The sequence below is a fragment of the Strix aluco genome, chromosome 1 (genome assembly GCF_031877795.1).
Source record: "Strix aluco isolate bStrAlu1 chromosome 1, bStrAlu1.hap1, whole genome shotgun sequence".
Taxonomy (NCBI): Eukaryota; Metazoa; Chordata; class Aves; order Strigiformes; family Strigidae; genus Strix; species Strix aluco.
This window is the reverse complement of record NC_133931.1, coordinates 73,251,389-73,274,307: the sequence shown is the minus strand read 5'-3', so window position 1 is coordinate 73,274,307 and position 22,919 is coordinate 73,251,389. Positions and strand designations below refer to the sequence as shown.

General features: G+C 43.8%; 1 long non-coding RNA gene across 1 annotated transcript in view; it reads left to right on the top strand.

Annotated features, from left to right (window-relative positions):
• LOC141923638 (uncharacterized) overlaps positions 1-21,795 on the top strand; it is an 81,171-nt gene extending 59,376 nt beyond the window's left edge. Inside the window, exons 3-4 of the long non-coding RNA XR_012623361.1 lie at positions 13,660-13,962; positions 21,649-21,795. This is a non-coding gene — a long non-coding RNA (uncharacterized LOC141923638). The remainder of the gene's footprint in view (positions 1-13,659; positions 13,963-21,648) is intronic.
• Positions 21,796-22,919: the final 1,124 nt, after the last annotated feature.

Below are 22,919 nucleotides of genomic sequence, written 5' to 3'. Positions count from 1 at the left end.
GCCACCTCACTCTCCCTTAACTTAGGGGTCTAACCCAGAGCTTTGCATTCCCATATGTGGTCAGTGGAGTGGAGCTCCGGCCAGGCGGCTCTGGCAGAGACTCGTTCAGTAAACCCCGACAGTGAGAGGCTGTTACCAGCCTTCTCCCCCCTCTGCTTTCTCCCCCTGGCCCTGCCCCCAAAGCTATTTGCTATGACCAGGCTGCTGTTGTCCCTGCAACAAAACCAGCATGATGCATCTGAACACCTCCCAGGACAAGGTGGCTTCTTGTAAACCACAGCATTTATACTACGGTGTAAGCATCGATGTGGGTGAGGAGTGGGTGCCCCACACCCTTTTGTCAGTTCTGCGAAGGTGAAGGTAACCACTAGCTGGGCTTGGATGGGGAGAAGTAGCATCTTGCATGATCAGAGTCTTAAGCTAAGTGAATAGGAGGAAAACCCTACATATCTCTGAGGTTTAAGCTTAAAGTGCTTTACAAGCTCATGGGAAACAAATTCATGGTGCGGCTGGCAAATTTTATAGGTAAATTTTTATTCCTTGTTCTGTTGATGAGGCAGCTAATGGACAGAGGGTGTGATCTTCCCCTCTGTTCTATGATGTACCATCAACCATGCAAAATGTCCCCAGACCAGAACGGCAATGTCTTGTGTGTACCTCTGTGGATGACACACACAAAGCAGGGCACCTGGTGTTGGATAACGAAGGACAGAGAGATGCAAAGCCTCCAGGGATCACACAGATTCTTGTTGATTTTATTTGGCATGGGGTGCATTCAGGAGTGATCCCATGGCCGCAGCACAGTCTATGCAACTCTGTCTGAAACCCATGACTCGAACTCAGGTTTTTGCCCCCTGCTTCTGCTCTTGGACAGGGCACTGCTTCCCTTGGCACAAACAAGGAAGCTCAACAGGCTCCATCATTCCATTTCCCTAAGAACCAAAAAAGTTAATGCTGGAAATGCTCTTTTTTTTGAAACATTTGTAACTGGCAGCTCCTGCCAAGTATTAGCAGGCCAGTAAAATCTCTCTACATAAATTGTGTTGTAATTAGCGTGATTTGTTTAATGTCACCTTGTCTGGCTGTCTGAGAAACTGTCTCAAAATGTAAAAACACCACATTTTTCAGTTGAGGGAGTGGAGTCTAACTGCACCAAGACATTTTCATTTCTATTATTTTACAATGGCCTTTTCAAATCACTCAGGCTGGTGAACCTAAGCCAAATTAATCAAGAATTCCCAGATAAGGAAAATTACAGCCATAAGACATAGTAGCAACAAGCATCAAAATTTTCTTAATAATGGTAATATGCTAGTAATAATTAGTGGGTATTGCATTCAGTACACAGGACAACACAGTAAAACCAGCCTGATACACCAAAAATAGTACATGTGCAAATAAGTCATTTTAAGGGGAAGCAATAGAAAGAGTGAGAAGAGAGAGTAGCTCACTTGCTAGAAAGGGGCATTAGGGTCTGACCAAAGTCCTCAGTGTCCCTCAACTCCTGCGCTGGTCTCCCTGAGCTGTGTACCCAGGTCCAAAAGGCAAGCATGAGTGAGTGATGACAATTTTCTCACCGGGTGGCAACAAGGAGAATAATAGGAAAGCAGTCGAGGGGCAATGATAAGACTGGAGTGCAACTGGGGAGCAGCACTGTGGCTTTCCCGTGACCTCCAACACATTAAAAAAAACCCCAGCTTGAATGTGGTCCCATTATTGTCCATCAGTGCCCAGTAAAAGTTCATGACAGACACAGCAGAAGGGAAACTGCTCAGGTCTTGAACGCACCTGCATGTCATGTCACAACCTGATAAAATGACTCTTATCTTCCCCATCCCATGAACATCACCAGCAATCTGAGAAACAGAAAGAAAAAAAAAGATCAGGGAGATTTTTCAAGCATGAGAAATGTTTCAGGGTGACAAAGGTGCAGAAGGAGCACTGAACACCCAGCTCAGCACCAGCATTTTTTGACTTTAATCTTTCTTCCAAATGTTCTGCTTTTATTCCAGCTAATTGAATGAATATCTTAAAATTCACAACACAAACTGAATTTGATTAAATCTAACTTGGTTCATATGATAAAGCACTGCAGTTAGAATGCAGCGAGAAAAAAACATTATGCTAGGACAAATAAGTACAGTTAACTTCAATAAGAGCAGAGGTAAATTGCTTTTCGTGTGAGATGTGGAATTTTACCTCAGTACAGCTTTAATCAAAGTAAAATATTATAGGGCAAGGGGGAAAAAAACCCAAAACCTTCACAATGTAACAGTTTGTCTACTAACCACTCAGTTAAACCTGAGGTTTAAATTGCTAAATAAAGCCAAGTCTGTATGTTTTCTGTCCCTAATTAGTATGTAAACAATTAAGGCAATATCTGGATATGAACTAATTTGTAACAGATCAAAACCCACAGATAGTCAATGTGAATGCAAGCTGTCCATCAGAAGTTTGCCTGTCACCAAAACTTTCACTAGAAGAGGAAGAATGGATCTAAATAAAGGTATTTAAATGGAGTTTGCATTCACACTTATGCCAGTGTTTTCACAGCCAAATGAAAAAGAATGTAAATTAAGCATAGCTAATGAATGGGATAGAAAGTATTAACCTTGCATTTGTGGGAAAGAATCTTGTTCTTTGCTCCTCAGTGGTCCGTAGTTGTTGTTACGTTATCAACGTTGGGTGCTTCAAATCCTGCCTGTGGCTCATTGCAACCTACCTTCTGTTTGGGGAGGGCCTGCTCTTTTCTGGGGGGCCAACGTTGGTATGCTGCTGCCGTTCCCTGCTTTGGCTATATGGATGCCTGCTTGTGGCACAACGGGGTCACCTCCAACCCCTTTCTCAGGGACTGCAGCTGGAGTTGTACCGCCATTTAGGACACAGCAGGAGGCTGGGGTAGCTCTGACGCACTGCAGCACAGCCCAAATGCTGGGAAAAAGCTTGATCTTCGACTGCATCTAGCACTTGCCTGTGGCCAGGATGGGAAGACACTGACAAGGCAGCTTCCAATAGAGCCTCAAAAAGGTTTCACACTCCCATATTTCTGTATGTTACAGGAATGTAGTGCCTAACACATAGTCAGGGGACACCCAGACTCTCCAAAGGGGCACCTGACCATATTAAAAGTGGATGACACACAAGACACAGGCTTCCTTGTTCACTGCAAGACTCCTTTGACTCCAGCACACTGTGTCTTTGAAGGTTCCTCCTTAGCTTGCCAGCTGGTCACCACAACCAGCCAGTGTAACTGTAGACCAGGAAACAACACCAGAGGGTAGGAGTCATCAAATCTTGTGCTGGTTGTCCTGGTTTAACCAGGATAGGGTTAAGTTTCCCCAGCAGTGGGGGGGGAGCTCTAGCCGGGTTATTCAGATACCATGCCGACATCACATCCTGGCAGGTCACATTTTCCTGGCGAGGGAGCGCGGTGCACTCGTGGTTTGGTACATCGTGCTTCTCACTGCTGTATTTGGTAGCTATTTTGCTCTGTTCATTGCTATCACTATTACTGTTATTGTTATTGTTGTTGTTTGTTGTGTTGCTATTGTACTGTTGTATTAAACCTTTCCTTATTTCAGTCTTGGGGCTTTGTATTTCACTCCCTTTGTGGGGGAGGGGCAGCGGCCGCGTGGTCTCAGACCCTGGCAGGGGCTAAACCACCACACTGGTGAATCAGCAAGCTGCAGGCTTCTGAGACCAAAAAAGCCAAAACTTGACACATCTGGCTGCCCTGGAGAAAATGAGGGAAGTTTTGTGACACAGTTGATGATCCATATCATGCTGGCTAAAGGCTGCACTTCAGACCTGAATCTGAGCAGAGATTGTGCGAGGATCAGAGGTGCCTGCTGCCCTTGTCACTGTAGTCAATGTAGCCACACCTGACCCCCAACCTAACCAAGGGAGGGCACGGGAGGTGTGTTTCAGCCACCAGTTCTGAGGGGATCTGCATTGTGGGTGATGTAGCAACCTGGAGAACCACAGAAATGCCTCAATAAAACTAGTAAGGCATTTCTCCACCACACTGTGTCAGCTGGAATAAGAATAAACTAAAGCAAATGTGTAAATCCCAGAGTTTAGTTAAATGTTTGGTAGAGGCAGAGATGAGATTTCATTAGATAGAAGACAGTCTAGACAGTTTAGCACCAAGGACTACATACAATCATTTCTCAGAAGACATAAGAGGCTTGCTGTCTCATTTCAGCATGCTTTTTACTGATTATACAGCCATAAACATCTTAGCCTGGATTTTATGTGTGAATATTAGCTTCTTGGAGGCAAGAAAAGGAGGGACAGGACGCCCTCCAGTCTCTGCAAGTACAAAACTTTTTTGCACTGAAATGAATTCTGGCATGATGGAAAGGTGATGTGTGCTCTCAGGCATCCTTCGCACTCAACGCAGAGCTCAAGGGAGACCTTTGCATGGCCTATCTTTGGGCGCCTAGCTTTAAGCCTGGGGTGTAAGCCTGGTTTGGCTGTGGAGCTGGTGGAGAGAGACAGGGGGGTTCCAGAACACTGAGGGCAGGGTCCTGTGCTGTGTCACTTGGCCAGCCAGAAACTCCAGCCTGGGAATCAGGCCTCCTCCTGGGCAGATAGAGGATAAGGAGGTGTGAACAAGCTGGTGCCTCCCACTACACAGAGAGGTCCTCACCCACTGATGTAAATCAGGGCTTACAGCCTTGCCACAGACTACTGAATCGCCTTATTATTGATGGCTAGCCTTGGAAAGAAAAGGTGTAGGGAAAAGGTGACCAGCGGTCCCTTTGAAGAGGTAGGTGAACATCTCCAGTTACCTCTTGCCATCCCCCAAAGCTGTGGCACAGGCCTGGGGACCCTGGAAGCCAAAGCCACTCCAGGAGGCCACCGCCCACCTGAGAAGACAGGAGAGCACTGAGGGGAAATATAACTGATTTCTGCTTCAGAAGACCCTCTCTCCTTTGGGATGGACCTAGCACCTCTTCATATGACCACATGCCCCCTGATTTCACAGGGAGCCCTGGATCAGTTCCCAGGAGGGAAATGACATGCAGAGGTTCACGGGTGGTAAAGGCTGAGAACCAACTTGTTTTCTCTGCCTTCCTTCTCCTCTTCCCTGTGGCCTCATCCCAGGCACATTGTGAAGCACAACCCCTGCCTTCCTGTGCCAGAATCCCAGTAGGGAGGGGAGGCAGGATCTACAGGAAAAGCAGGGACTTCTGCTGCTCCCAGGACACGGGCTATGCACATCTGACTGACCATTGCCTCCTGGGCATGATCTCTGCTACCTTTACCTGGGCAGTACCTTATCTTGAGGCAGGAATGCCTCCCACACTGAGGAAGGCGTTCTCGCATGAGGACTTGGACTCATGCTTTAACATCCCACCTTGCTTCTACTATTTTTGGAGACTGTCTAAAGGAGTGAAGCACGTGCATCTGACTCCAGCTGAAATTCAGCAAATCTCACCAGTCTTCAGAAAATGTGTCTTTGTTCCTATGGGATAATTTTTAATCAACTACATCCAATGACCCAGATACTTCTCATGTCAGGACTGGGAGGTCTTGAGTGCAGAGATGGATGTTCCTTTCTGTGTAGCACCTCCTCCTCCTTCCCAGCCACCTTCCTTCAGCAAAGGATCTACCATCTCTGTCTCTTGGGGATCCACCAAGGTTTTCTGCTCTATGTTTTCAGCTGTGATTTTATCCACATCCTTCCTATTAGACCCAGAAAGTAAATTTTTCTCTTTCCAGCCCCTCAGATTTATTAACGCACAAGTGTGTTGGTTGCACAGAGCCTTGCAAGTGATAGGATTTAACTGGGAGCATTTCACCTGGCCAGATCAGAAACTACCTCTTCTTGACTGCACACATATCACTGCCTCAAAATGCAATACTTCATGTAATTTTGATTCTGTCAGTAAAGGCTGCACTGAAAATCTGATCTGGACCTGTTAGAGATATATTGATTTAAAATACCCAGCTTAAAGAAGGCTAGGAAAACATAGCAAGAAAAACTCAAATCTCCCAGTAAAAGCCAGTCCTTTCAAGAGAGAATGAGCAATTTGGGGAATAGAAGTATTTTCAGTCCAAGGGAGATAGATATTGTGTGTTTCAACAAAGGCAAAATATTTTTGGATTATATAGTCTTAATAATTCAGTGTTCAGTAGGTGTAGTTAGTGCCAGAGTCTGAAACCATGTCAGTAAAAACTGATCACTCACTTCAAGCTGTCTATAACCAGGTCTTTGCTGCAGCCCCCAAACAGTTTAAGCTGTGCCATTTGTAAAACGACTTAGAAAATTTCCCAGTGCAGGCAGGCTTGAAGAAGAAAAGAGTCTATTGCAATTCATGTAAGTGAAAAATACATGACATTAAGTTGCTCCCTGGAGCCATTGCTAAATGAATAATGGATAAACAATGTCAGTGACCCCCCTCCCCTTGCCCTTAACTCAGGCACAAGAAAAAAACACCAGTGGTTGAAGGTTTTGTTCAGCCTGGTATGAAACTTCCCAACAGGAGGAGTCCCAGGCAGAAGAGGTATCTGCCGTTGCTTTATATGCAGATTACTTTCCCCATGACCACTCGCTCCCCTGTATATTTTTTCTGCTCTATGGATTTACACACTAAAAATATGTAATAAGTAAGGAATATAAACTCTCACTTTGTGGTATCGCTGGATCACATATTGCAGCTCAGCAGTCATGGACAGCATCCAGCATTAACGCTCAAAGGGAGCTGCCATATTTATGACTTCTCCAGCCTTACAAGAGCAAGGCAGACTGGTGAACAGTGATTGAAGCACAGCTGAATGAAATACATAATATAAAGAGGGAAAAAATCAAATATTTTTTGAGTCTGAATTCCTAAAGAAATGAGGTTTATGCAGTCCTGCTTGTCTGGGCAAGGGTGTGTGTGTGGCAGGTTGCTCCTTCAACAAACCCCACACCAGAGTTTGATCCCACTGACCTGCTGCCAATGAATTTTGACAGGGGGGTCAGCAGTCCTGGAGGCAACTCCATTTGTCCATGCTGGATAGAAACAGATGCTTCTGCCTCATGGGTGGTAAGACTAATAAACTCACCATTATTAGGCATCAGTCTATGGAGAGAGGGCAGAGGTTTTTGAAAACTGCACCCACTTGTTCTACAGTCCCCGGAAATTACCTTCCATGGCTTAAATTGGCTATTGACAGGCTCAAAAAAATCTCTGCATGTATTTCAAATGCATTTGCCAGCTTCTTCAGAAAAAGGATGTACAGGTCACCTGAGAAGAAGTGGTTACAGTTGCAAAGACTGATTCTGCCACCGGCTGGTTTCTCTGAAACTATCTGATGATGCAGATGCTCATCCATGAGAGCAGGGCTGTCATCACCCAGCCCAGGCTTTACTGAGGGCGTTACTCATCACATGGAATATTCTCTTCTCTGACCAGATGACGCAGGCGACACCCACATGGCGTGCACTGCTTCTTGTGAATTACACCAGTGCACGTGCAATGTGAAGTGGGTGCTTGCCTCTAAAGTATCTGTTCTTTATTTTGTGGTGGTGAAGTTCAGACTCCTCAGTAAACAGAGAAAGTGAACATCGCCACATCTGCAAGATGGACAAATAGCATTAGGAAGGTTTTTCCAAGCTGTGCTCTGCCATGTAGTGAATGATGTTTGCATTTCACAGAGCTATAACTGGCAAAACTGCATTTTGGGAGGAGGGAAAATTTTCAAAAATCAACAGTTAGAGGACTGTTTTGCAAGATCCACAATTTTATACATATTCAAATGACACTGCTTCCATTAAGAAGATCCCCAAATATGCTGATTTCCAAAGTAGGCAAAGAAATACATAATAATGAATGCAATGACATCAAAGACAGTCAATTACCTGTGTTTATAACTAATGTGATCATGGTGCAGCAGTGATAAGTGGATATTCACTGCTTCTTATTGCAAATGACAGCACTGCTTAGGTTTTTGCATCCATGTTCATAACATAAAAGAGGGGACAATTTTCAAAACAGTGGCTAATATCAAATGCCTCCATCCAGAGAAGGCTGTGAGCACAGTCTCTGATGTTCAGAGGTGAAAAAGCACCGGCAGCTTTCATTTCATCACTTTGAAAATCAGATCACTTGCTCGGGGGCTGCTGTGATTGATAATGCCAGTGCTTGCTTCAGAAATGTCCGTGCTCACACCTCTGTGAAGAATATCCAGAACAGTAGTCCAGGACTAGGAAAGAAGTTTTGGCCTACAGTGCATCTGAACAAAGTGGAGCTCACACCGGGGTACTGATTATTTCGGGTCTGTGGAATTGAAGAAAGCCCTCTCTCCCCACACGCGGTATCAGCTTTCACTCAAAAAACCTCCCAAACAGTAAAAACTTTTGACTTGATTGCAGCCGCTAAAGCAAGATTAAAGGTATAACCAATGTGTAAACTGAGATCCCTTTGACTCTGAAGAGAGCCTGAAGCAATGATTCAAAACTACGTGAACTTTCAACTTCAGCTCACTCAAGGCTGTGGGCTCTTCAGTTGTGAAGCTGTGTTTTTTCAAGTTGTTTTTTTTTTATTTATTTTTTTTTTTTTTTTTTGCTACAGGGTTCATTATTTCGCAGAGGATGGGTCTTTCTGCCCTGCAGGGATCTATCTATCACTGCTGACTCTCTACATCTTCTCCACATGGAAGAAGTAATTGGATTGTACTTTCTGCACACGACCAAGACAGCAGGGAAAGCCAGAGCTGTAGGCTGGAGAACTAAGCTGTCCAGAGGGTAGGGAAGCATATGATGCCTAAGAAAACTAAATGTCTGAGTCTAACCACAACATCTTTCCTTTCTTTCCATGGAGGAGCTGAGACATGCTGAACTGCACTCACCAGACTGCACTGGAACTTGGGAAGGTCCGTGAAGCCTTCAGGGAGCAGTGAAAAACAACCACACAAATAATCCCTGCCGAAAACCAGCCCAGGGGCATTAAATGTCTGTGAATATATGAAACCATAAGCCATGCTATGGGATGCTAATGGTTAGGAACATTTTTTAAAATTACAATACAGAGGCGTTACTGCAAAATATAGTGGTGTTTTCACAATGTTAGGGCCTCCATGTGCTACACATAGCTGGAGTATATGATTATGCAAGAGCAACTGCCACCATTCAGCCCAGGGAAAAAAAAAAAAAAAGCAGTTATTTCATACATTTCCAGATAGGGTTGCATTTATTATTATGCCATTACAAAATGCCATGTTGTAACCTTAAGCGTTATGCAGTTCTTTATTTTTAAAGTCACCAGAATCCTGACATTATCATGTTCCTTGGAGTGATTTGGGGAAAGTGATGAGATGATTGCCAAGACTTGATGCTGTAAGTCTTTAAGAGTTTAGTAGATTGGTTCTTTTCCTTCAAACAAATGCCTTCTTGTCATTGTCAGCCCTCCACTGCTTGTCCCCTCCTCTACCCCCTTAGATCCAAATTTTAAAAAAGAAGCTGTTTGGAGCTTGATGTGTTGCTTGTAGTTATGTTAGAGAAACTGTACTATTCTGGGAGCACTCAGGCTTCTCCAAACAGCTCTTCCAGCTGTACCATCAGGCATGGTTTTCATCTCAGCCGTGAGAACTTTCATTTGGCTCCTACCAAGCCCCCCCAGCCAAAACCCAAGTGCTGGCTGATCTTCTGTAAGGCCTAAAGAATGTGTGCATGTGTGTGTGTGAGTGTGTGCACATGGGTGTATGCATACACACTCATTTATTTGCATGAAAGAGAGGTTTAATGGTCAGCTTTGAAACCCCCCAGACCCCATTACAGCAGATTCATCCTGCTGTCTGATTTAGACCCGTGACTGGCTTGCTCTAACGTACAGCACTGAAATGGATTCGCAGACCTGAACTGACTGCAGCGGAAAGATGTACTAATGGGATGTGTTGCTTTGCTCTGGACAAGCCATCATCTCCCTCTGTCCCTGCAGTGGAGGCAGAGGAGGGTGGTGTGTGCCTGTACAAAGGTCTGTGCCTCAGGAGAGCCCCCACGTAGGCTGTGCCACGTGAAACTCATGTGAGGACTGCTTTGCACAGAGGAGGGAGTGTGCTACGCCAGAATGGCACCCCAAAACTTGCCATGTCAGCAGCAGTAGGGTTTCTTACACAGGCTGATTTGCACGTTTCTCCTCAATAAATATATGTATCAACCTTGACTGAAATAAAAACACTGACACACAAGGAAAACTGTCTGCTATTATTTTCCACTTATAAAGAACACAAATCTGCATGATGAACCAAATTCTCCTATGGCAAAGATTATTTGTTACATGAAACAGCTAGAGCAGCAGAAAGAAGCTGTTCCTGGAATTTATGAGGAAAAAGATTGTTCTTTACAGCAGCGAAAAACCACCATTGTCCCACTCAGTGTATTAACATTCACAGTAAAAGATGGCAGTTGCAAAAATGTGGGGGAGTATGATCAAATCAGTATTTCTTAAACAGTTTTGGAGTGTGCAAGCTGATATTTTGGAATAATAACAGAAAGTGTACAATGTTCTGAGTTGTCAGTTTCTGAGGGGGCAGATTCAAAGGTCTGCATCACTTGATGCCTCCCAAACTCCAGATGAATGGAAGATGAACAAATAGGACAACTCAGGGTGTTGTACTTACAAGTTGGATGAGTTATGTTTTGTTTTCTTTTTTCTTTTTTAAGCAAATCCATAATTTAAATGCTGCTGTGATGGAAAACTAAAATTACACAGTACGATACACAGATCTCCTACGGATAGTATAAGTTGGCTCATATGTGCGTGCGTGTATTTGTGTTGTAATTTAAAACATAACATCATCTCAAGTTAAAACAATTTAGGGACCTTCTCTGAGAGAAAGTCTTCACCACAGAAAGAGGACCCATGGTAATGAATGTCAATGTGGCAGCCAGGAACAGCATTTAAACCTGTACCAGCAAGATATGGCACATCAAAGAAGTTAAATTGATCTTCCTGCCTTCCATCCCAAACATTGCTGCTCCAAGACCAGCCTCCCTTTCTTTGTGCTGACAACTACACAACTTTGTGCTGTTTCTTGTCCCCATCAGCGTACACTGCATGCTGTCTTTGCGACCACCTTCTCTCTCCATCTCCACACGTCTGAGCTACAGTCGAAGGTTCAGATTAACAGAAGCAGAATTTTGCATGGGCAGTGATGCTGTGAAATACAGTGAAACCAAAGAAACACAGACCTTTATCTTCTGAGCAGCCACAGACACCGGGATTTCAGCATGCAGTATGGCTGAGGCTAAACTTGGTATCATAACAAAGCGTGGGTCTAAATAAAAACTGCCTTAAACTCCCAGGAGGTTTGCTTCTGCTACGCGATGACAGTTGTTAGAGAGTAGTTCTCCTACAGAAACAACCATACCAAATATAGTGTGCTGGAGTAAATGCAAGAGGCAATGCTGGAAGAAAACTAGAAATGTTTTGCTTGCTCTTTGAAGGCAACCCTATTTCTGCAAGAGGCCATGGATGCCTTATCTGAAGGTATTTGCCCCTTTAGCTCTGTGATTCTCTCAATTATTAATAGAACACAGCCATTTTCAGAAGCTCTAGGTCTTTCTTGAGGCCATGCTTTGGGCTGGGAGATTTCTGCATGCACCAGCCTCAGAGAAGCTGGTGAGCAACTTTCTCTCCCAGATGACTGCCAACTGCGTTGAAGGGAGGCCCCCAGGAGACCCTATTTATGTCACCTTTTCTGCTGATCTGCTACTGATTAGTTGAATAGCTAGTCTTAGCCGTGTATTTGATGCAGGCAGCAAGATGCAAATAGGAGAGGAAGCAGCCAAACAGTACTACAGACATTTTCCCACTTTACCAGAATGGTGTATTTTCTGCAACTTCTCTGCTGCCTCATTCCTCCCGCTCTGCTCAGGATGACATGTGGGTGCCTCACGCAGCTGCTGTGACCCACAGGAACTTTGCAGGCATGTACAAGCTACAGGACTTGGAAGACAGCAAAGTGGCGACCTTGCCTGGAGGCCTGGATACACCAAAGCCAAAGGCAAAGCTCCCCCATCCTCAGAAGGCCCGGATTTTCACCTGTGGGTTTCAATGCACAGCACGCAGTGGTGCTTGCAAGGGAGCTTCTAAGAAGATTCATTCCTTGGCCTTTTTATTCCACAAAAGGCTTCCTCCTCTGCATCGCCTTTTTTGCTCTCTTTTTATGTTGTTGTGCTTGGAGTCGTTCAAACTTCAGCACACAAAGCAGAACTCAGCAAAACACCTTGTATGTAAGTACAAAACCCTAGCTAGAAATGGTTTCAATTGAAGCCAGGCCAGCTTTCACCTGCCCTGATCCATAACCCTTTCAGCTACCCTGAGGAGACATCCTGGAAAATGCTGCAACCAGTCGAGTCTGGTGCGGCTTCTTGGCAAGTCAGATGAAAATACAGCCACAGTGCTAAATGCTGCTGCTGTGCTGTGAGAGGGGTAAAATGTCCAAGCACTTTTGTGTACCCACAAAGTAAGTGCTTCCACACTGCAAAATGTGGGTCTTGCTTGCTATGGGGCAGGGACAGAAACTGCCACCCCGGTGAGCAATACCTTCTGTAATGACCCTTGCTATAACATACCCCTGTGGGTGCCGGTGGGAGTTTTGCCTAAATAAAAGCCAGACTTTGGACTGCTACAAAACAGGAGATGCCCTAGGGGAGTTTACACGCCTCCGAGCAATGGGTGGGCAGCCTCTGCCACCTGTGGCCACCAGGCTGTGGAACTTGTCTGATGCTTAAAACAGAATCAACAGTCTAGGCTATAAGCCCGCATCATTTAATTTTAAAATGAAAGTCATCTTCTGAGTAATAGGAGCACAGTCGTGCTTGGAAACTGTAGAGCACAGCATCTTCTTTGATTTCAGCGCTAGAAAAAAGAAGGGGACCAAGCATCAGGAAATATTGTTTCTTGGCCGAACTCTTGTACACCAAGTTTCGGTCCAGAGTGGTAAATACTCAGTGGTAAATATCTGAACAAAGAGCTTTATGATATAGAGGCAATACTGTAAAAAACATTTAACTCTAGCTGTGCTGGAGGTGGGTTTGAAAACTTCTGGCATCTTTTCTTTCCTTCTCACAGCAGTGCTTGTGAATGGATTGAAACCTTCCTCGGGAATGTCTGTAACAAAGCCGGTAAAAATTTAAGTGCTTTATAATCTCTATGGGAAGTCTTAGTATCAGGTAGAGTAGATAATTTGAATTACTTAGAGCAATCATGCTTTTGAAAGCTTTACTTCATTCTTGTGAAAACTAGTTTGTGGCAAAATTACCTTCCAAAAGCTTCTTTGCATGTTCCCCTAATGAACTTCTGATTTACATGAGTTTGTAGATATGACTTCTCTCTCTTGATGTCGTTTTTTTCCATTTATTCAAGGCAGATTTCTGTTTTAGAGGGAAATATTATGTAGTGTGGATAGCCACTGTGGAGGAATTGTTGCAAATATCTCATTTGTAATGCTTTTGTTCTTCCACTCAGAAACCCCACATCTCACTCCTCCAAGGAGGAGACGATACTGTGTTTGACTTATTACAAAGCCTAAAGCATTCTTAAGATTAACTGCAACTAATCACTAAAATATGCCTTCTCATTTCAGAACTGTTGTGACTCTTCAACACAGGAAAAGTGCTCCCTACTTCAAAATCTATTTCACTTCTATTTTTTTTCCTCAAAGGTTAGGTCTGGGCCTGTGTGTCTCCTTCATCAACGTGTCCATTAATGTCATCAAGACTAAGGACGTGAGGAGGATGAGGCCTCCAGTGCCCAACAGTGCAAGCATGGTAATACAAGGCTCAAAACCAAAAGTGACCAGACTTCAGACAAAGAGTGAGTAGACAAGCTGCTCAGGTCTCCACACAGGTGTCTGACACCTAGTCCCACCAAGGCAGATGTGAGACTGTCTCACAAGTCAGCCTCTTCTCCGCAGTCCCTGAGAGTGCCACTTCCACCACAACACATCCCATCTTTGCCTCTTCAGGTAAGGCTCGATATGAGAGTTGGGCAATTTTTGTCTTCTTTTGACATACAGTAACTGCTATTTTTTCCATTCAGACTTTTTTTTTTTTTTTTTTTTTTTCTCATGACAGCCACCACACTCAAATATCTACGATACAATTTATTTATGTAGCGTTTTCAGATTCTACAGGGCTATGGGCTGGAATTAATAGTTTATTGAAGGATAATGCTGAAGAAAGGGACATCAGATACTGTGCTGTAGTTTAGAAAACTGACCGCTAACCTAATATTGTTTTTCAACAAGTTGCTCTGAGCTACAGCATGGAATAAAAGTCATCTCAAAAAAATTAGTGAAATAAACTTATACTTCAGGACATAAACAAGCTTCGTAAAAGGTTGGGATAGGAATAATATCCCCTTCTGACACATTACTTTATAATTACAGAATATGGGGCTGGTTGCATCTTTCTCTGAGGGGTCTAGTGCTGGCACTTTTAGATACTAGGTAAGTAATTTTTAAAATTTATAGATCCTTCAACTTCTTTCAGTGGAAATATAGGCTTTCAAGGACATTTTACACAGGTCAATTGCTATGTAGAGACCAAGAACTTAATTTCCTCGATCACATTTCATGATCACATTAGAGGTAGTCCACAGATGCCCAGGGACCGATGAACCACATGATGAAAACCACAAGACAACTCAGACCAGGAATCAGATTCTGTCTGACAGTTTTCTAACACCTGATGTCTTTAAGTCAAGGCTGGATTTTATTTTTTTTTTCCTTGCAGAAGACATGCTTCAATTTAGCTAGAAAATACAAGAATACTTGAAGAAAGAACTTAAAAGTCTGTGGCGAGCCTATAAGGACTGATGTGCAACATGATTGTAATGTTTAATTCTAGACTGAAAAATCAATGAATCTACGAAGTTCCATATTTCTAAGAAAAAAAAGACATAAATCTACAACCATGTTAGCGAACTATGTGCAGACTTCTCCTGGGGAATATCTGCAAGGAAGCCCCACACCTGCAGGAAGGGTGTTCCCAGGATAATGTCACCTACATGTATCACAAAGGAATTTTCTCCTTCGCTGCTCAGATGAGGGTTTTTAATGATTGCATCCCATTTACTCCACAACATTTCATTGCTGAGTAACTCGAGACTTCTTCACACCGTTTGAGTTTGATGGCATGTACGAGTAATGCAGACCTTTCTTTCCTGGGGGAAATTAAGGAAATAATTCATTCTTTCACTAAGCAACTCAACTGAATCCAATTTGGGTTCATTCTTTTAGGAAATGTGTTTAGCTAATTCTGTCAAATTAAAATATGAAAAGAAAAACGTCAATAATACTGACCATCTTGACATCATGATTCCTAGTTCTTTCATACCATTCTTCCTCCACTGAGAATTTTATTTTGCAGAGGGAGAAACTAGCATAAAATCTTAGAAGGATTAAGTCACATCTGCATTTTCTGCATGTTACTAAACACTGTGTCGTGGTTTGATCTCAGAGGGCAACCGAACACCACTCAGCCGCTCAGTCCCCCCTTCTCCCCCAGCCCTGAGAAGGAGGGAAGCAAAAGACCCAGGAATTTGAGATAAGGACAAGGAGGGCTGATGTCATCCTTTAAGGCACAGGCAAAAGACAGAGTTGTTAGAGGAAGAAAAAAAAGAACATAAATTTAACACAGATACTAACAACAACAATTAACAGACAGAGTAGGGCTGTGAGAAGCATTACCACATCTTGAAAACACCTTCCCCCTACCCTTCTCTTCTTCCCAGGCTCAGCTTTGCTGCCAATATCTCTACCTCCTCCCCTCCAGCGTCACAGTGGGCAGGGAATGGGGAGTGCAGTCACTCCTGTCACTTCTTCCACTTCGGGGTGGGGGGAGCACTGCTGGCATTCCTCCCCTGTTCCAGCGCAGTCCCCCTCTCACAGGAGACAGTCCTCCACAAAACAACTCCGACATGAGTCACTCTCACAGGCATGTGGGTCAGCCCCGTGTGTGGCAATCCTCCCAGCACCCAACTACAACAGCGGGGCCTTCTTCCCATGGGGTCCTGGTCTCCTTCGGGCGCAGTCACCTGTCCCGGCATGGGGCCCCCACAGGCTGCAAATCAGTATTTGTTCCACCGGAAACTTCCGTGGGTGGCAGGAGGGGTAACCCTGATGTCTCACCATGGGATACAGGGGTTCTTTGGTCTGGAGCACCTCCCCCCCCTTCTCCTTTCTTCCACTGACCTCAGTGTTCGCACAGATGTTCTCCTTGCAACTTCTCCTCACAACTCCCACAACTCCTCCCAGGTTCCCTTTCTTAAATATGTTATCACACAGGTGCAGCTAATTGGCCCAGCCTTGGTGCAAAGGCAGGTCCAACTTTGAGCCAGGGGAGCTTCGAGAAGCCTCTCACAGGGGGCCACCACTGTAGCCCCCTCCCTGCTACCAAAATAACCCTGCCACTCAAACAAGGACACACTAGCATGTATATATGTACATGAAACATAACCTCAGCAATGCACTTTTCAAGTTGATTTGGCTTTTTGGTTTCATTTGTGAGCTTCTATTTTTATTTTTTCCTTACATTTACTTTAGTGCTTATTTGCCAGATGCATTGTATGTACAGAAAAAGGTGAAATAACAGGACGGGAGTGTTGGCTGCACTCTGTGTCCTTAAGAGACAAAGAACAAATATTATTTTGAAATTTGTATGGCACAGGGCCCTCCCGGTTGCTGCTGATCTTATGTCCCTCACATGAGGTTGTTAGCACAGGGACACATAAAGGAACGGCCAAGGGCTGGAGAGGCCAAGACCAAAGTGAATATTGATTCCATTCTTCCTTGGTGTGACTGGCTGCTTAGAAAAAATTGATCACTGGAGCAGTCTTGAGAGAAGGCTGGATGAATTCATGGAAGAAGAAATGCACTGAGAGCTACCGAGTAGAGAGAAAACGAGTTTGGCTCAGGATGTGTCTGGGCCACAGATGGCTGCAAAGTACTCAGAGGAGAGGGGAGATGCTGCTTGTGCTGGTCTGATCTCATGGTCCTCCTTTGAACATCAACTTTTGGGAGTTGGCATTAGCTGTTCTTATTTCATTATGCTTTTATTTACTGTTGGAAAGAGGCAAGGGCTGGAAGCCGCCCAGGATGTTGGCTGCAGCCTGCTGAGAGTCCCCTCTTTCCCCAGGGCTGACTGCAGGACAGAGTATTGGCCGGCATTGCAGCTGCCCAGTAAGCATGCTTCATAACCAGACAAATTTTCTGAAGTGTCTAAATGGCTTGAAACTGCAGGTTCTATTGGCCAAGCTCAAGTGACTTGCACATATATGGGAAAATGCTTCCAGTTCGCTGTTTTTGTCCCTCTTCCTGTCTTAGTGCATTTTCAATTATGCAGAAATGTACCATTAAGCTCAACTTTTCTTCATTTAAGCAGGTGAGGAAGAAAGCTTCGAACTTCGACAGAACTGCACAATACCTTGAAATATTTTAACTCAAGCCACTCTTTCTCTGATAGAAAAAGCACATATTTCCTTTTTAATTCTCAGAGTCACATTAACTGGTGATCCTTTGTCCCCATAAGCATAGCACACTAGATGGATAGCCTGCATCAAAACGAGTTACGTGTTGCATTTAGAGGTAAGTATCTCCTTTAAAAAATTTACCTGCCTGCCAAAACTTGGCAAAACAAGAAAGTAAGTTCAGCTCAGTACTCTCAGTACACAGAGTAGTTCCTCACTGCCTGACTCTCCTCCCAGTTGCCAGAAATGCCTGGAATGTCAGGTAATACATGCTGAGCAACAGCCAAAAAGCATTTGGTTGCTTGTAAAAATGAAACAAGTTCGTTACTGAAAAAAGCTCTTTTCAGAGGTACTGCAGCTATGGACGATGCTGTAGCCATGCTGCTCAGCCATCACACAGAGCCCAGGCACCTGGCAGAGGACAGCTTTAAGCAGTGTGTAACCGGGACCTCTGCAATCCTAAAGAGAGAGGTCCAGCTGCCTTGTGCCAGAGTATCCTATGGTTACCTTTCCTAACCTTTGAGGAAAAAATCTTTGTTACCCAAACAACAAATGTTAACAACAAACTTTAACATGAAACAAATATTAACAAAATATACCTATTTAATTGTTCACAGTCTGCTAGTTCAGGACAGCCCATGTGACATCCTGTGCTGGTTTGACCTCCAGTTCTCCCCCACCTCATCAGCAACTCTATTGTTCCATGTTGATAAATCTTTCAGTTTTGGTTTTTCCCTGCCAGTAGCATCCATGGTGTAGATGCTGTTCTCTCCTGGTTGGACTGCAGCTGGCTACCCCTTCATGAGGAAGAGTACTGATTTTTCGAGGCTGTGGTGATCTGGTATTACAGTGCTGTACAATCTCAGATAGGAGGTCTTGAATAACAGAGTTGCCCGTCTGTTCAAGAACTTCCCAGCTGAAGCTTGTAACCTTCTCCTCTTGGGCTTGAGGGTGGCATCAGCTGCTCCGGCTCTTTCATATGACAAGGTTTGTAACATCTGGCCAATGCCATGGGCTATAACAGTAAATGATATTGCTTATAACAAGCATCTCTGGGGTTTTCTAAGACTTTTCAATCTCTAAATTGTTTTCAGTCTCCCTGTGTCCTGTATCTGTCTATACCACCTTAGAAATGACAATCCTCATGATTTTGACATTAAGGATTCCTGTGAGGCTGGTGCAGAGGCTGGTAAGAGACTGCCCTGACCCTCCAGGGCCAAAAGCATCCCATTCTCTCTGTGTTTGGGCTGAAACTGGAGAGGCTTTAGAAGGGTCAGACAGACATGTGTATGACCCCCGGTTTCCTCTTTGTGTCAGGGGACTCTGTGCACAGCTAGCAATTGCAGATGTACCCCTAAAACTCACACCAGGCTTCTGACCTGTTGCTGCACACTATTTTACACACACTATTTTACAGTGTATCATGTCCAACATGACTGTAACTGTCTTCTGTCTTTCTCAGATCCAGCTCTGTCTCCTGCTATTTTAACTCCTCTCCCGGGAATTTCTCTTAGGCAGACTTTTGCTTCCACTATTCAGGCTCAAATCACATTTCACCACTGTTTTGCCCCAGATCAAAAACTGGATCCTCACTCCCTTTGAACCTATGGCTCCCAAAAACTTGAAGGCTGCTGTGAGGCAGCCAGTCTCTGTGGAGCTTGGGCAATGAACTGTGGTGGCTGTACACATTCCTGTTATTAAAAGCAAACAGACCTGTCCATTTTTTTTTCCAGGGGTCAGGCTGGGCCATCTCCCTGCCAGATCACTGTTTTCCCTGTCTGACAGCATTTGCTGCAGGCACTCATGCTTGGCCGAAGGATATGCTCTGTGGCTGTGCTCAGGCAAGCCTGTCTCCCACGTGTTTAGTGTATGTTGGGTAGATGATGTCAGATCTTTGCTGGAACTGCTGGGTGGCTATTTAAGAAAAATGCTGGGAGTTAGAACAGGCATGTCCTGCAATGCTCATTGTGGGCAGTAAGTTATAGCAATTGCCAGAGCCTTCCTTCTGGGATGTAAAGGTTTTGCAAACAGACATCTGTGTGGTACTCTGCACAGCATGCCCTGCTCGGTGTATTGCCAGAGACATTGCTGGGCAGTACCCTCTCCTCACCTGAGAGCTTTGGAGTCCCAGCGACATGTGTTATAGTTGTCTGAGCACTCAGCAGTGACTTCTTTGTGATGCTGGCTAATTTCTCCAGGGCTGGATTCGTTTCTCTCAATAATTTCACTTGCAAGCTGGAATCCTGCAGGCAACTCTGTTTTTAATTAGGGTCTCCATAATGTCTCCAAAGATATGCATAGTGTCGGAGATCTTAACGTCTGAAACATAAGGCTCTGTTGCCCCTTATTTTTATTCTCAGTTTTGAACAAAATTTCCTACATCCCCCTACAGTCTTATTCTGTCCAGGTCAAGTCTTCAAATAACTTTCTCAATGGTTCAATTGTTCCAAGTATTGTTTTGAAAACAGTCTCTCTGAGGTCACTTCTTGTCCTCCTTGCTCAGTGAGACAGTAAAAAGTTTTATTTCCATGTTTTCTCACTGTCTTTCATGGCCAACTCCATGTATCAATTCAGTTCTTCCCTCTGCTGAATCCATGCTCACACGGAGACTTCAGACTAGCTTTTTGAGCTCTCAGTGACCCAAGTCCCTTCTGGTGGCTTGCCTGCTCTGTTTCCAGGCTGTCTTTCTTTGCCTGGACAATGGGGCAGTTCTTTAGCGAGGCTGCGGCTGCAGGGATGCACATACCACACTGACTGATGACATAAACTCTGTCCCACCTCTTATACAGGGACAGTTTATCTCCAGCTGCAGGTCACCCTCTTGCTGTACCTTTCCTGATGCCATCTCTGAAGGCTTCCCGCATAGACCCTGTGCCTGGCCCTCCCTCCTCCAGAAATGAGCATAGAGAAATACTTGAGTAAAAGAACTCAAAAGCAATTTCTACTGTCCCTTATGGAGTACCACTGCTACTGGTGTTAGTAAGAGAGAAGTCTTGTTAGGGCCTGTAGCCAACATCTCTCAGGTAGCTGTGGCAAATGGAAAGCATTTAAAGGTGGGCTATGTCCTAATATCATCTGTTGGAAAGGACTTTATGTTTCATATATTTCATGTTATTGCCCTGAAAGACTAAATGAGGAAGCACACTACTAATTGAAGTGCTTATGGAAATTGAATCCATGTTTAAAGGAATTTAAAATTTTTAATGCAAAATTCAGCAGCTAGAAATTTTGCACCAACTTCTACTTAATTAAAATTAATAAGGTTACAAAGAGTTTTAGTTAGGATAGACCAGGAAAGAATTTGGCCTTAAATGTGTAATTAAAATACAATTACATTGGAAGGAAGTCATTACTGAGATTGTACCTCAAAAGCATACCTAATGGGCTATCAGGAGAAAAGGTTTATGCATTTGGTACACCAGCTATATAAAATATAAAAGGATGTAGTCACTGAGAGAAAAAGATATTAGCAAGATCATTTAGGTAGATAGTAACTGTCCTTTTATGGTCAAATCCTTCTGGCTATATTCCGCAAGGGATCTGCTTCATCTTAGGCTAGGACATGTCACCTCTGCAAGTTCTGACACATTTAGTTGTTTCCTGACCCTCTCCCGGGGCTGTGAGTGAGGGGAGCATCTTTCAGCCAGTGTCAGACATCTCTGGACGAGGGAAACATTAGCACCAAAACAGTTCAGTTGCCTGATTTTGGGAACCATTTGACAAAGGTATATTCAAAAGTGAAGGGCTTAATCCAACCCTGATTAAAACCAGGGAGGGAACTCTCGGTCCCTGCACCAGTCTGCATGAAGCCCTGAGCGTAACACCTAGAATTACGGTGTTAGAGTTATGCACGACTCTGTTTTTACTTTATTCCTATGTTAGAACTATAAAAAATTGTTTAAGAAATATGACATTCCACAAGATGCACAGAAGAGACAAGTTTGGGAGGTAGGGTGGAAGTGTGAACATAAAACTGAAGCCACTTTGTGTTCTCCGGAGGGAGAGCAACCCATCATTCCTTTGAATTTTTTTGTTTGTTTTGTTGTTTGGGGTTTTTTTGGTAATGCTATAGCTTTTGGTTCAAAGTCCACTGAAGTCTGTGATGAGGTTCCCATTGACTGTACTGAGGTTTGGGCTAGGTTCATGGAAATAAATGCATTATCTTTTGTAACAAACCATATAGGTACTCAAAGATGCAAAGTTCACAATCCCATTGGGATCAGCTGGTTTTTGAAGGTTCGGAGCCATGGATTGATTTGAACAATCTGTAACACCTGGATGTAAACTTGAATTCAAATTGCATCAAGAGGATTTGCTTGTAAGCTTTCAATTTAACCTCATCTCTTCACATAACTTTCTGAGTTTTTAAACTGTGATTTTTACAAGTACAGTGAGTCTTGTAAAAGAAGTGTGGGAGAGGAAATGCGAATCTCTTGACTTCTCAGTGTCCCCTTTGATACAGTACAAAAAACTGTGTAGTAGCCTAATGTTTTAATGAACAGAAATATGTCCCTGGCAAGGAAATGAATTTAGCACTTAGTGATACACACTCTGCTGAACTGGTGACATTCAGTTCATAATCAAACTTTTATTGTTAAAGAGAAATTGCGGTCACACCCTTCGTATTGAAGATTTAGTTCAATAAAATAAAATTCAGTGACAGTAATTTCTCTCTACCATTAGATTCCCTACAGCAATGCTTGTTAAATGGATAAGAAACATGTAGAGCTTGACCTAGCCTTTCTCACACTAAAGTCAGACATCTTCACTGACTAATACTCAACAAGGATGTTTTCAAGCAACTTTTTTCATTTTTAATGTGATACTGAAGATGTGCAATTGTCAGTGTTGTGGTACTTCATCATCTAAAACGGTTCCCACATCAGAGCTCCCAAAGAAGCCTGTGAAGGGGTGTTTCATATACAGCGTTAGCAGCACTTGTCAACAGGGCAGGACTGAGTGAAGTCAGCCTTCTGTGGCTATAATAGCACAAGCACTTCCTTCACTTAAACAGTTTCTTTCTTTTCCCCCAGGGTCTTGTGGTAACTCACACCTGAAAAAGCAGCCTTTATATCTTCCTCAGCTAATTAAAATACAGATTAAAGCAGATGAGCAATGCAATATTGCTAAAGTGTCCGTTTGTTAACTTGTCAGTCTCTGAAGAATTTCCCCTTTCAGTCGTGACTGAGGTAAGTGGCAACAGAGTACTCAGCCATGGAAACCACAGCTGGAAACCCCCCACCTCTCGAAACCACAAAAATCACAAGGATTGACATGGGGTGACATTAACCAACAGGATCAACTAAATGGAGCGAAAACATGCTCCCAATCCCCAAAGGTCACTGAAAAGCCACAGAAGTTTGGCTTATGATGAGTTTTGCCTTTTTGTACCCATATGAAACATTTTTTTTAATGCTTCCAGGGTGGGTGGTGAAATTTAGCAGAGAAACTAAT